The following is an 11,781-nucleotide window of genomic DNA, read 5'->3' on the forward strand; positions in this document are numbered from 1 at the left end:
GTGATTTTTAACATCTTAATGTCGTGGAGATCAGAGGACAACATTTGAAGATACCCAGGAAAAAGATAAAAGATCCTCTTAGAACACAACCAAAGACAAATTTATTTTGGATTTATTTGCCTAGTAAAGTGATTCTGTTAGTTAAAATATCAGTCCTGAAAAACAAGATTCAAAAAATGAAAAAAAGGAAAAAAAAAAAAGGAACTATTTCATGGGAATCACCATAATGTGCATTTGGAAAAGGCATAAACTTTTCCTTGAATGTTTTTCAAATTAATATTATACAGCACATATCAAGGTATTATTATTCTGGAAAAGGTGAGTGAGGAAAACATTTACTCCCCTGTACTTGCAAATTGAGACAGTTAAGCATGAGTGCCAGATTGAAGCAGACATTTGCTGTAGTTATATATTTGCTTGACATTTCTCCACAAAGAAAATTTTAGAAACCATGTATAATGTACCTAGAAACAGTTGGGTGTCTAAAGCTGATTGAAAAATGAAGACAAATAAACAATACTTGTGTCATAGATGAAGATGGGCAACCTTATCTTCATGACATTTTCCACATCTTCCTCATCACACACACATGGAACTACCTCCATAATCACCTTATGTGACTCTAGAAGGAAACACAATGTTGTCAGCACGTTGGTTTTGATACCAAAAACCTAAAGAAGCATTATTGTGTGAACAGGGGGCTCGAGTGCAAGGAGACTGCTGTTGCGTACACACACACACACACACACACACACACACACACACACAGACACACACACACACAAAGCACACACAGCTGGCTGATGCAGAACTACAGTGCTCTGAGGTTGGTCCCCTAAGTTACATGTTATGCTGAAGTCTGAACAACATTTTCCACAATTTTTGCATCATGTGGAGATGGGGCAATTGCAGATACCATCAGGTATGGAGAGTTGAAAGTGTTTCAGGGTGTGCCCCCTTATCCAGCATGACACCTGTTCTTTTATAAAGGAAAGTGACAGATCTAGGTGAGAAAATGCCATTTGCAGCTGGAAGGAATTGGTGCAGTGCTACTATTACAATCCAGGAAAGTCAAGAAATGCCAAAGCACACACACACACACAAAGCACACGGTCCAAAGCACAAGATTTCATTGAAATTTTTCAATGTTTTGAAAAAGGATTTCAATGAAAAATAAAAATGAATATAAACCTGTGAGAACTGTGACATGACTTCAAGGCACTACTGAAACATAAATCTATACACTACATGCAATATCACAGAAAACAAAAGACCTAACTTCAATAAGATGCTAGTCAAATAGGAGCAATGTAATGTAACTAAAAACAGCAAGGAGAAAAACAGCAGCTATTGCAGAAACCAATGTGTTGGAAAGTGGTAAAATCTGAAGAAGAAAACCAGAAACACATAATGAATTCTCTGAAAAGAAAAAAATTACCAGGCTCTAGCCTGGATACCTATAAAGGAAATGTACTGGACAGGATGCACCATTGCCACCAATTAAACAGGAATTATGATTACTGATTCAATGGACATTTAATTGAGGGTAACTAAATACTTTCATAAACATTCTGCACATAAAATTATAACCTGATGGAAATGGACAAATTCTACAAGACAGATGCTATGAAACTTACCTACACTGAGCTGACAAGCTAAGGAGAAATAGGAAGCACAACTTGTATGTGCACAGATACATTAACTTAGTCAAACTGAAGAAAAACAGTGTACGTGGTGACTCTAAACGGTTGAAACTCTTGCACAGGAAAACTATGGAGTGCGTTTAATTGCACAAGTTGCCAAGGTTCTGGGAATAGGAGAGAAGGATTAGTGGATGAAGCTAAGGGAATGTTTAGCATATGGAAACTATTTTTCATTGGTTATTAACCATTTTAGGAACACCCCCATATAACTGGTAGCAATAAGTGTAATTTAATGCAAATTTGGACTATAGTTAATAATAACATGTATTAGGTTTTCATAAGTATTGCACCACTCTAAATTAAGATGCTTCTTTAAAAAGGACTTGAACAAGGGATGGAATTTGAAAGAGTTCTACAGTATACTTTCAAGATTGATGGTTTTCAAATCTGTCACAAATAAAGTGCATTAAAATGATACAAATGACAAAAAGTTGCATGAGTACATCTGTTTCTGCCAATGTTCATCACTTCAGTTAATGTGTAAATAATCACTTGAGATATTACACTAAAAAGTATGTAAAACCATTAGGTGTGATGTATTTATGGTATTAAAGCAGGACTGAATGAATTAAAATTTGGAAACCTTCAATATATATGAGTATGGCCTCCATATTTACTGCTTTCTCTGCAAAATATGACAGTTAATAGAGTCATTGCTGAATAATGAATTCTATGGCTAAATTTCCCCAGTACCTTCATTTGCCTGGTCCTCAGGCTTCCCTCTGGTGGGTGGCCACAGTTGAATTCTTTGGCCATACCACTCAGGCCAGTCTGGAATACATCGTGACCTCCGAGGTGGTGTGCTGTCAGTGAGGCAACAACCTGGGAATGCATGACAGGAGATAAAGGTTTTGACTTCTTCCTGGCAGAGAGATAGTCTAATTAACAGTAATGGATTTGCAGTTCAAATACTGTTTTCATTGACACATGTAGTTGTTTGTATTTTAAAGGTACCATGTGATGTTTTCAAACATGCATGTATTGTTCATGGATAGCATTTATAATGCCACAAACAATTCTGTTCTTTTTTCACTGGAATATTCATGTCAGTTGCAACAACAAGGATGGAACCAGGGGACATTATGATGTATGAAACAAGCCAAATATAAAAAAAAATACTACAGGACCTTACTCACAGAAGGAATATTAATGGAGATCTTAAAGAAGATGAAAGTAAAAGAGTAGAAACATGAAGCAGCTGAGCATAGCTCAAGAGCACATGAGAAATAAGTTCTTGTGCACAATCTGTGCCACAGTTAACAAAATTGTATGCATGTCTCAATAAACTTAGAAAACAGGAGTTTGAAAGTGATTACTATATGAATTATGATGTCACTTTTCAAGACTAGGACAGCAAATCACCTCAGTGAGATGATCTTTAGGTGTATTTCCAGGGGTAAGATATGAAATAAGAATTAAATCTCATTGTCTTGACCATGTCTGGATGAAGAGTTATTGCTGCTTCGTTGATCCAAGTGGCTCTCTGGCCTCGTGCTTCACATGTCAGTGCATGAATTTCATAAGTACCCACATCAATGACTGACTGATCTGAATCAATATGTGACCATCTGGAAAACAATCTTGCTCTAAGAGGGCTCTTCTCGACCCTTATCTTCCACACCAAAACTCTGCCGCATTTACACTCACCATTTTCTAGTTTCTGAGATTCAATGGGAAGATTCTTATCTTTTTTAGAGTGAACTGATGTAGCCACAGCCTCAGTCCACACCAGAAGGGCCACCTAGGTCTTCTGTACTTCCATCATCAATATCTTCCTTGTCACCACTCTCCTGACATCCTCTACAGAGTGAGGATTCTGTCTTCAGAAACTCAATGGATAGCTCATCCCCCATACACAGTTTTTTTCCTTATTAATACTCCCAGAACTTATCATGTCTTTCAATGACTTTGATTTTGGCATTGGCATTCAGAAGAGTTTGGCCTGTCACTCTCCTTTCATGGAATGTAACTGATATCTTAAATTTAAGAGTCTCATGATCTAAAAACATCAGTATGAGTTTGCGCCCCTGTATTTAATATGTGAAATATTATGTTCAAAATTTTCATTAAAAATACATATTTTCTAAATTTATAACAATCTGTAAGGTGACTAGTTTGATCAATTTACAAATTAATTACTAAAACAAAACTATGAAATATTTCAAAATCAGTAGAGAACTTACAGTTCAGGAAATGACAACACACTAGGGTAATATATTGAATAAAAGTGAAGAAGTCTATTTGGAGAGGGGACATTGAAAATATCAATATGAACATACCTCTGCCACAGCAAATCAAGTTACCCATGTCTGTGAACGATTTGGATCAATCTGAGTATGTCCCAACTGCTGTCTGCTATGACCACTCAGGTCACTGAGTGACAGTTGGAATGGAAGGTGAGATTTGAATCTACACATTACCACAGCAGCATGACATCATAGAATGTTCAGAGTGAGCACCTGCCACACATGGCGTGTTACTGTACTGGTCTCCATACCAGTAATTTTGCCATCAAAATGTGTCCATTGGGAGTATTTCTGTGGATTCTAAATCTACACATGTCTATTTTCTATTTATGTAATCAGCTTAAATTAGAAAAAAGGGATATGCCTCCAAACATCTTGCTATATTATTAAAATTTCAGGGTGAAAGAGGAAGTAAGCTAACATGGTGATATAAAAGTGGTCCCAGTCTTGATGTGAAATATCACTCCTGTATGTTTATACTGATCCTGAGTTACTGGAAACAATGACATAAATTAACAGTTGTCATCTGTCACAAGTAATAGTCATTCAATCATGAAAATTCTCTCCAATGTACATTATCTTCTAGATAGTCTATGTTATGGAAACCTCCTGGGACCCTATGCCAAGCCAATCTGAGTCCAATTTACTTACACTGTGGATGCATCTTTAACTACATCAGTTCCCTCATAGGAAGTCTATCAGGAAAGTGTGTGGTGCTTCTTACGGAACGTGGTTTGTAAGAATATCAGGTTCCATCAGCACTTTTGAAGATGGTTTTGAAATTCAGGGAACTGGTGCTCCATTTGAGAGCTGAGACCAACAATATGTAAGTTGATAAGTAAGCTTTCTGCAAAACCTGTTCTATGCCTCTACAGCAAGATAAAAAATCAACTGGGCCTCTGACTCTTTCTTTATGGGGATATGCTTAGGTTTGGCACCTGAAATGGTGAGGTTCCTCTGGCACGGATGGTTCTGTCCTAACAGCATATAGAATGACCTGGTGCTTTTTAACCCAAAATAGTGATGTGTATGTCATGGCTTAGAAAAGGGATTCTTAAAATTTAGTGATCTCTCTCTAGTCGATCTTGCTGGATAGCAGATTGTGGCCTGGGAATTTTCAAAATTAATGTTTTTGCTACTTTGGGACTACATTCAGGAAAGTAAATATTTAGAGTCAGTGGATCTGAACATCTGTCTGGCTGAGATGTCCAGCAGTCTAATGTTAACATACACCAGGTAATTCTAAAATGCATTGCTCACCAGCTGTAATTTTGGTACATGACCATATCACAGGTTTGTAAAATTTGGGGTAGAGCTGGTGGTGGTTCTTCTTCTAGGTGTCAGGTTAATTGCCAACAATCGACTCCTGGTCTATGTACCTACATAGGTCTTACATCTGTACAGATTCTCACACCCTATAACTATAAAGTGAATCTATATGGGATTAATGAGATTATGATTAGTATGGACAAATAAGGTAATCTATGGGGTTCATTTTCTGTCCTGACACTGCTGCTTCAACTTATACATAATATTGAAATTCCTTTATATCTACTCATCTACCAACCAATGTCTGCCCAATACATGGCATGTGGACACTGGATCCCATGGCCTGGTCAATTTCAAATGCTCCTGATCCTACTTGTCCAATCCATTCCACTTATTTCAACTAGTACTTCATGATCAGATAGAGATCAGACATAAGACATCTTGTTTAAATCTACAAAACTGACATTGGGGATCAATCTCATCCATCTTGCAGGTGAATAAGGTCTATAGAGTTCATGTTCAGAATTCTCCAGGATATTCGATTTCTCTTTCAATTTACTTTTGCCTCTTCTATTAAAATTGGTATTAATGCCTTCATCCCCATACCCAGTTCCTTAAAATGATCATTATCTTCATAGTTGCCCTCATTCCCTGTACTTAGTCACATGAGAACAAGATTTAAGTACCTTTTGTGTCCTCTAAGTTGAATCCATTATTGTTTGCTTTTTCTTCATCAAGGGCAAGATCCTTCTGTCTTGGACTGCTTAATGTACAGTAATGGCACCTCTGCTACCTTATGTGATCTGCAGATACACCCCATTTTCTGTTGAGGTTGAAAATAATATTAATGTGATAATAAATATGGAAAAGTGAAGTGTGGCTTCATTCCCTTGGTAACATTGGATTTGGATCATTAAATGCAAAAGGAGAACTAATTTAACATTTCTACCTGGCACTGTCCTAAGTGTCATGTGCTTTCACTACTTATCAACAAGGGAGAAACACAGTGATGGTGTTAGAGGTCTGCAGTCCCCATAGAAGTAATGTCCACTGACCTCAACAGATGACACACTTTAAAATAGGAATGGTGAAATGGGTGAAGTCACATGCTTGTAATTCCAGAGGTAAGGACACTCACCAGGAGCATTGTAGGTAGAAGCCTGTTTCTGATACATATAGAGAATGTCTTAAAAAGTTAGAAGGAAGGAAAGAAGCAAACAAAAAAAGAAGAACAGCAAAGGAAGACCGAAGGAAAAAACTGTTACTGTCACTCAGCATCACACATTTTTACAATATATGTCTATTACAAATTTAGCTGGTCAAGAAGGCCAGAAACATTGCTTCATGAAATTCCTGATTCAAAGTGTAAAACACAATGAAAGTCAGAAAATGAGAAATTTTGTTCTGTAAGTAGAAGTAAAGAATAGGACTATAATTGTCACCTGTGACTTGCTTGTTTCTTTTAACCTTGGATAAGATGTTAGATGTTGATACAGCTTCATCATATCATGGACTCAAAAGCATCCAGTTTGGGTGAATAGAACAGCATGATTCACTGGTGACTGAGAGATCTCACTATGCAGTTCATATCCTGGGTGTCCCTTGCTTGCCTTCCTCCACAGTTTCTGATTTTGACATGGAAACCAGCTAAATGGGACCAGGGACTGTGCAGAGGATCAGATCCTACACAGTTGTGAATTCAGGCGTCAAAAGATTTTCCTTCTACAATATAACACTTATATGTTGTGACTTTTCTGTGCAATACTACTCAGCCTATGATAGACCTCCCTGGAGTCCAAGGTAAACAAGATGTGGATCTTCCACTAAAACAGGCTGGGACACATTTTCATTCTCCATGTAATAGAATGATCCAGTATTTTTACATTTTCTGGACATTTTTGGAGGGACCCCAAAATTTCCTATAATTTGCTCCTATAAATCAACTAATGGTATCTGGTGTGTACTGAATAGACACTCTGCTGTCCCATGATGACACCAGAGCTGCAAGTTGTCTATCCCAGAGGAGGTCTGAAGCCAAATCTTTGAGTTTCCAGAAAGAAAAGCAAAGGTAAAAAGAAAACAATAAAATCTACAACTCAGAATTTTTTCTGGAAGTAAAGCAATGCTTTGGGATTGTTTCTCAATGGACTACTAATACTAGACAAGGATTTACCACATAGAGAGATACTGAAGTAAGAACAAATGGCAAGTGCTAAAAACAACCTGACAATGTTCAATGAAGATGAATTAAGAGATATAGGAGAGAATGAGTGATATTGGGGGTCAAGAGGGTGACGGCTTTGTAATGCATGAAGTTCTATCTCTATTTTGATGTTTGTCCTATGACGTGTTTTATATTATAAAAGGATGTAATGGTAACTGGTATTAATAAACTATTATTTAATGTAAAATATAGTGAACATATTGACATGAAAAAGAAAAGAAATATGTTGAAAACACAAACTCAATGTAAGCAATTTAAGATGTACAACTCTCTACAATGGAAGAAGGACAGATATGCAGTGAGACAGACCTGAGCCCCAGGACCGCAGGTGTCTGTCTTCCCAGATGAATCTGTTAATTCCACATAGATGCAAAGTTCATAGGAACACAAAGACCAGAGAAGAGAGGTTAAATGTGGATGGTGTACAAGACCAAAAGGTCCCACCACTTTTGGCCTTAATGTCCACAGGTTTCAGGCCCAGGGTGCACATCAAGATGACTGAGACCCTCTGTTGAGAATGATGTCTGTGGGCAGAGAGTGTCTATACTTATTGTCCAGGAGCCAAGAACCATAGGCTTCCCTTGGCACTGACCATAGAAGAGTAAAAGGACCATGTAATGCTGAGGGTGAGGCCAAAAAACTTGCTCCCCTTATGATCAGGATGTTCAATGACACAGTGTGAAACCATGTCCACGATTCTCCACCCAATTCTCTAATTTATCCTTTGTGAACAAACATGCTAAACATTGACAGCTGACTGTGGCACCATTTTTTCTGTTAATAATCATGATCTTTCTAAGAACACCACCAAATCTGGCCTATAAGTGTGCAAGAAAACCTTAGGAATGTTCTCTATAATTTGCCCACTCTGGCAGTATGATTTCAACCAGTTCTGCACAGGGAGGACAGAACAGAAAGTGTGGCTCTGAGGACTGAAAATGTAGAAGGGAAGTTGACACCTCATACACCTCATGGCAGTGGTAATAAATCTGTCTCCATGTTTATGTAACATAGAGGGCAAGGCCTATTATGTTAGATCAATCCAAATCCAAATCTCTTGTATAGAGTTCCCAAAAATGTCAAGCCATTGAAATCAAAAGCTGTGATGTTTTGGAGACACCAGACAAGGATATGCAGGGCTGTGGAGAGCACTGATTTTAACTATGAAAGTAAATGGGACCACAAGGTCAATGCCAGTGGTGATACTAAACTTATTCCTATGTCACCAGAGTATGCAAATAACACATATTTCTTATTCATGTTGTCCTTAAAATTCCTTTTTATCCACAACAGCAAGTGTGCATGATTCCTTCCTACAGCTCTCCTTTCATTCTCATCTGAAAAGTTTCCTGTATCTTTAGACTCTTTCCTATCACTACTGGAATCCCACTGTTGTTCACATAAAAAATCTGGACACACACTGTTGGAAAGAAATTTATACGGATAATGCCTCATCCTTTCCTTCTTCATCTATTGAGGAAGTTGTGAGTGGGAATTACAATTTAGAAGTGGTTCGAGCCCAGATATTCATATACCATATGAATATCTGCTGTATCGCAGTTCTGTGAGTTGGGTAAACGTTTCAGAAGTGGGTACAAGTGTTAGGGAATTATCCCAACAATAAGCATTCCCACAAAAATGGTTACATGTCATTTTCTGAAACTGCACAGAGGAGGATGTGTTCTAAACACTTATCAGTTCATTGAATTCCTCAGGCTTCTTCCTTACCATGGCATTTCTCAGGCTCATATCTGCTGACAATGAGTTGTGATGGAGCCCTCTGCATTAGAAGTTTTTGCCTCCTGGAAACATGAAGTGTAGCTAGTTTTGGATAAGGAGGTTGAATTTCATTTAGGTAAATTTAAACATGAATGCAGATTTACTTGGAGTAAAAGTTATTTGGATGGCAATGATCTAGAGACCAAAGAAGAGGTGTCATGGACCTCATTCTGTTGGTGTGCCCTTCCAGAGACGTTTGCAGCCTGAAGTGGTCATTTGTTTAAAGACAGCATCTCAATCACTAGTGCACCTAGATGAGAAAGTGTGATTGGACCCCTGGTGCATGGAGGGCACATTGTGCTGGAAAATCTGTGGAGGAAACAGATCTGTGTGCAGCCTGTGGGTAAAGCAGGGCCTCACTTCCAAAGAGCTTCCTTGGCCAGAACTCCATGGCAAAAATGGATTGTGGGAGATGAATACTGAGACCTTTCATAAAAAAGGCGGGAGAATAAGAAAATCATAGAGAGTGTATAATGGCAACCAATCAGATGTGATGAGCATATTTTGAGATTTAGTAAGAATTGAGGTTTACTGCCAAAGGAAATTGTTACTGGCCAATAACAGAAATTGTGAAACATACCTTATGTTTTTTACAACCCTGTAAACCTAGTGTTGGTTCATAAGGGATATTTTTCAGTTCTTTGAGATGTACTTAGCATGCAAGAACCTGCACACTAATATTGCACATAACAATATTAACTAATTGTTAATAGTATTAACAATTTGATTAAATTACATATATTGATAAGTCATGGCTAAATGGTGATAGTAGTTTGATTGGGAAAGGTGACACTGTCAAATAGGGAAATATAAAAAATTAAGTCACACATGGGCTCATGTCATACCCAGAACCACAACATACAAGTTCATAACTGACCCCACTACACACCATGTACCCAACCCCACCTCACATAAGGAGAAATGTTGCTGCCAGAAAGTGAAAATGGACATTGGTCTTTATCTGCAAAATCAATTTCTACCACCCTACTCCAAAACCCATTTACTTTAGGATGTTCCAATCAGGTTTGTGGTTCCCAGAAAAGTGACATAACTCTTTCAATCTCCTCAACATCACAAAGTTATTCAGAAGAATCTGATTCCATACCTTAAAGCAACTGAGGCCAATAGGAAAAGGGGAACAAGCACTAGAGAAAAGGTTAGATCAAAAAGAATTAACCTAGAAGGTAACACCCACACAAAGGAAATCAATGTGAGTCAATGCCCTGTATAGCTATCCTTATCTCAACCAGCAAAAACCCTTGTTCCTTCCTATTACTGCTTATACTCTCTCTACAACAAAATTAGAAATAAGGGCAAAATAGTTTCTGCTGGGTATTGAGTGGGGGGGAGAGGGAGGGGGCGGAGCGGGTGGTAAGGGAGGGGGTGGGGGCAGGGGCGAGAAATGGACCAAGCCTTGTATGCATATATGAATAATAAAAGAAAAATGAAAAAATAAAAAAATAAAAAAATAAAAAAAAAGAAGAATCTGATTCCAGAGACTATTCCATTGGTTGTTTGTGTTGTATCCAGCTAAAATTACAAGAAAGGACTTTCTGTGAGAATCAAGTCATTCTGTGTCCCCCAGAGTGGTCTCATGTTCACTTCATTACATTAGAAACCATAAGGAAAATGGATAAATTCAAAGGAACCCAAAGTAACAGAGTATATCTTTTGCAACCCAAGCTACTCAGGAAGCTGAGATCAGGAGGACTGTGATTTGAAGTTTCATGAGAACCTATCTCAAAAATACCCAATACAAAAAGAAGGCTCTCTCTACTGGCAGAGCACCTCCCTAGCAAGTTTGAGACCCAGAGTTTAAAACCCAGTCCTGTCAAATAAAAACAGAAAAGAAATCATAAAACTACTGTCCCAAATATTGTGAAATTAAACTAAACCAGAGAGGGAGAACTGGAAATCCAGGAATCTTTGGAGATTAAAGTTCAAGGTAAATGGATATAACTTAATAGGTTGTAGCACTAGAGGTTAGCTGAAGGAACTTAAGTTGGCCCAATTGAATATGAGTGTATGGCTTAAACGGTATAGTTTTCTGTGCAATACAAGAAACTGAGCTAAGAAGAATTGTTGTTAAAGATGGGTTAATTTTCCACAGTACCTTTGTTTGATTCTTCTGCAGGCTCCCATTGTTTGGTTGCCAGAAGTGGATTCTTCTGCCACACTGCTGGGCCAGGACGGACTTGCTCTTGGCCTTAGAGGAGGTATTTCTTCTGGCAGTCCATAACCTGGGAACAGTATTATAGTAAATAAAGGTGGTGACCTCTGACTGGCAGAAATGACAGGCTAACAGGTAATAATTTATTCACAGCTCAAAAGCTGTTTCTATTTACACAAAGTATTTGTACTCATTTGCTGTACAACATGAAGCTATAGTTCAGTATGCATTGGGCATGATAACCACTTTCAACAGGAAAACAGTTCTTTTTTTCTCGTGATGAGAACAATTGTTTCCATTGCAACAGTGTGGATGAGTCTGGAGGAAATTTTCTTGAGTGATGTAAGCCAGCTGCAGAACAAATAAAGCAGGATCTCCCTCTTAGGTGGA

At 38.0% G+C, this 11,781-nt stretch overlaps 1 long non-coding RNA gene across 1 annotated transcript; it reads right to left on the reverse strand.

Moving 5' to 3' along the window:
• Positions 1-218: 218 nt before the first annotated feature.
• LOC141418890 (uncharacterized) lies at positions 219-11,563 on the reverse strand. Its single transcript, XR_012443557.1, has 4 exons — positions 11,335-11,563; positions 5,905-6,041; positions 2,397-2,525; positions 219-622 (listed from the first exon to the last, which is right to left on the reverse strand). It is a non-coding gene; the product is annotated as an uncharacterized lncRNA (long non-coding RNA).
• Between the last annotated feature and the right edge of the window lie 218 nt (positions 11,564-11,781).

This window comes from Castor canadensis, chromosome 18 (genome assembly GCF_047511655.1).
Source record: "Castor canadensis chromosome 18, mCasCan1.hap1v2, whole genome shotgun sequence".
NCBI classification, from domain to species: Eukaryota; Metazoa; Chordata; class Mammalia; order Rodentia; family Castoridae; genus Castor; species Castor canadensis.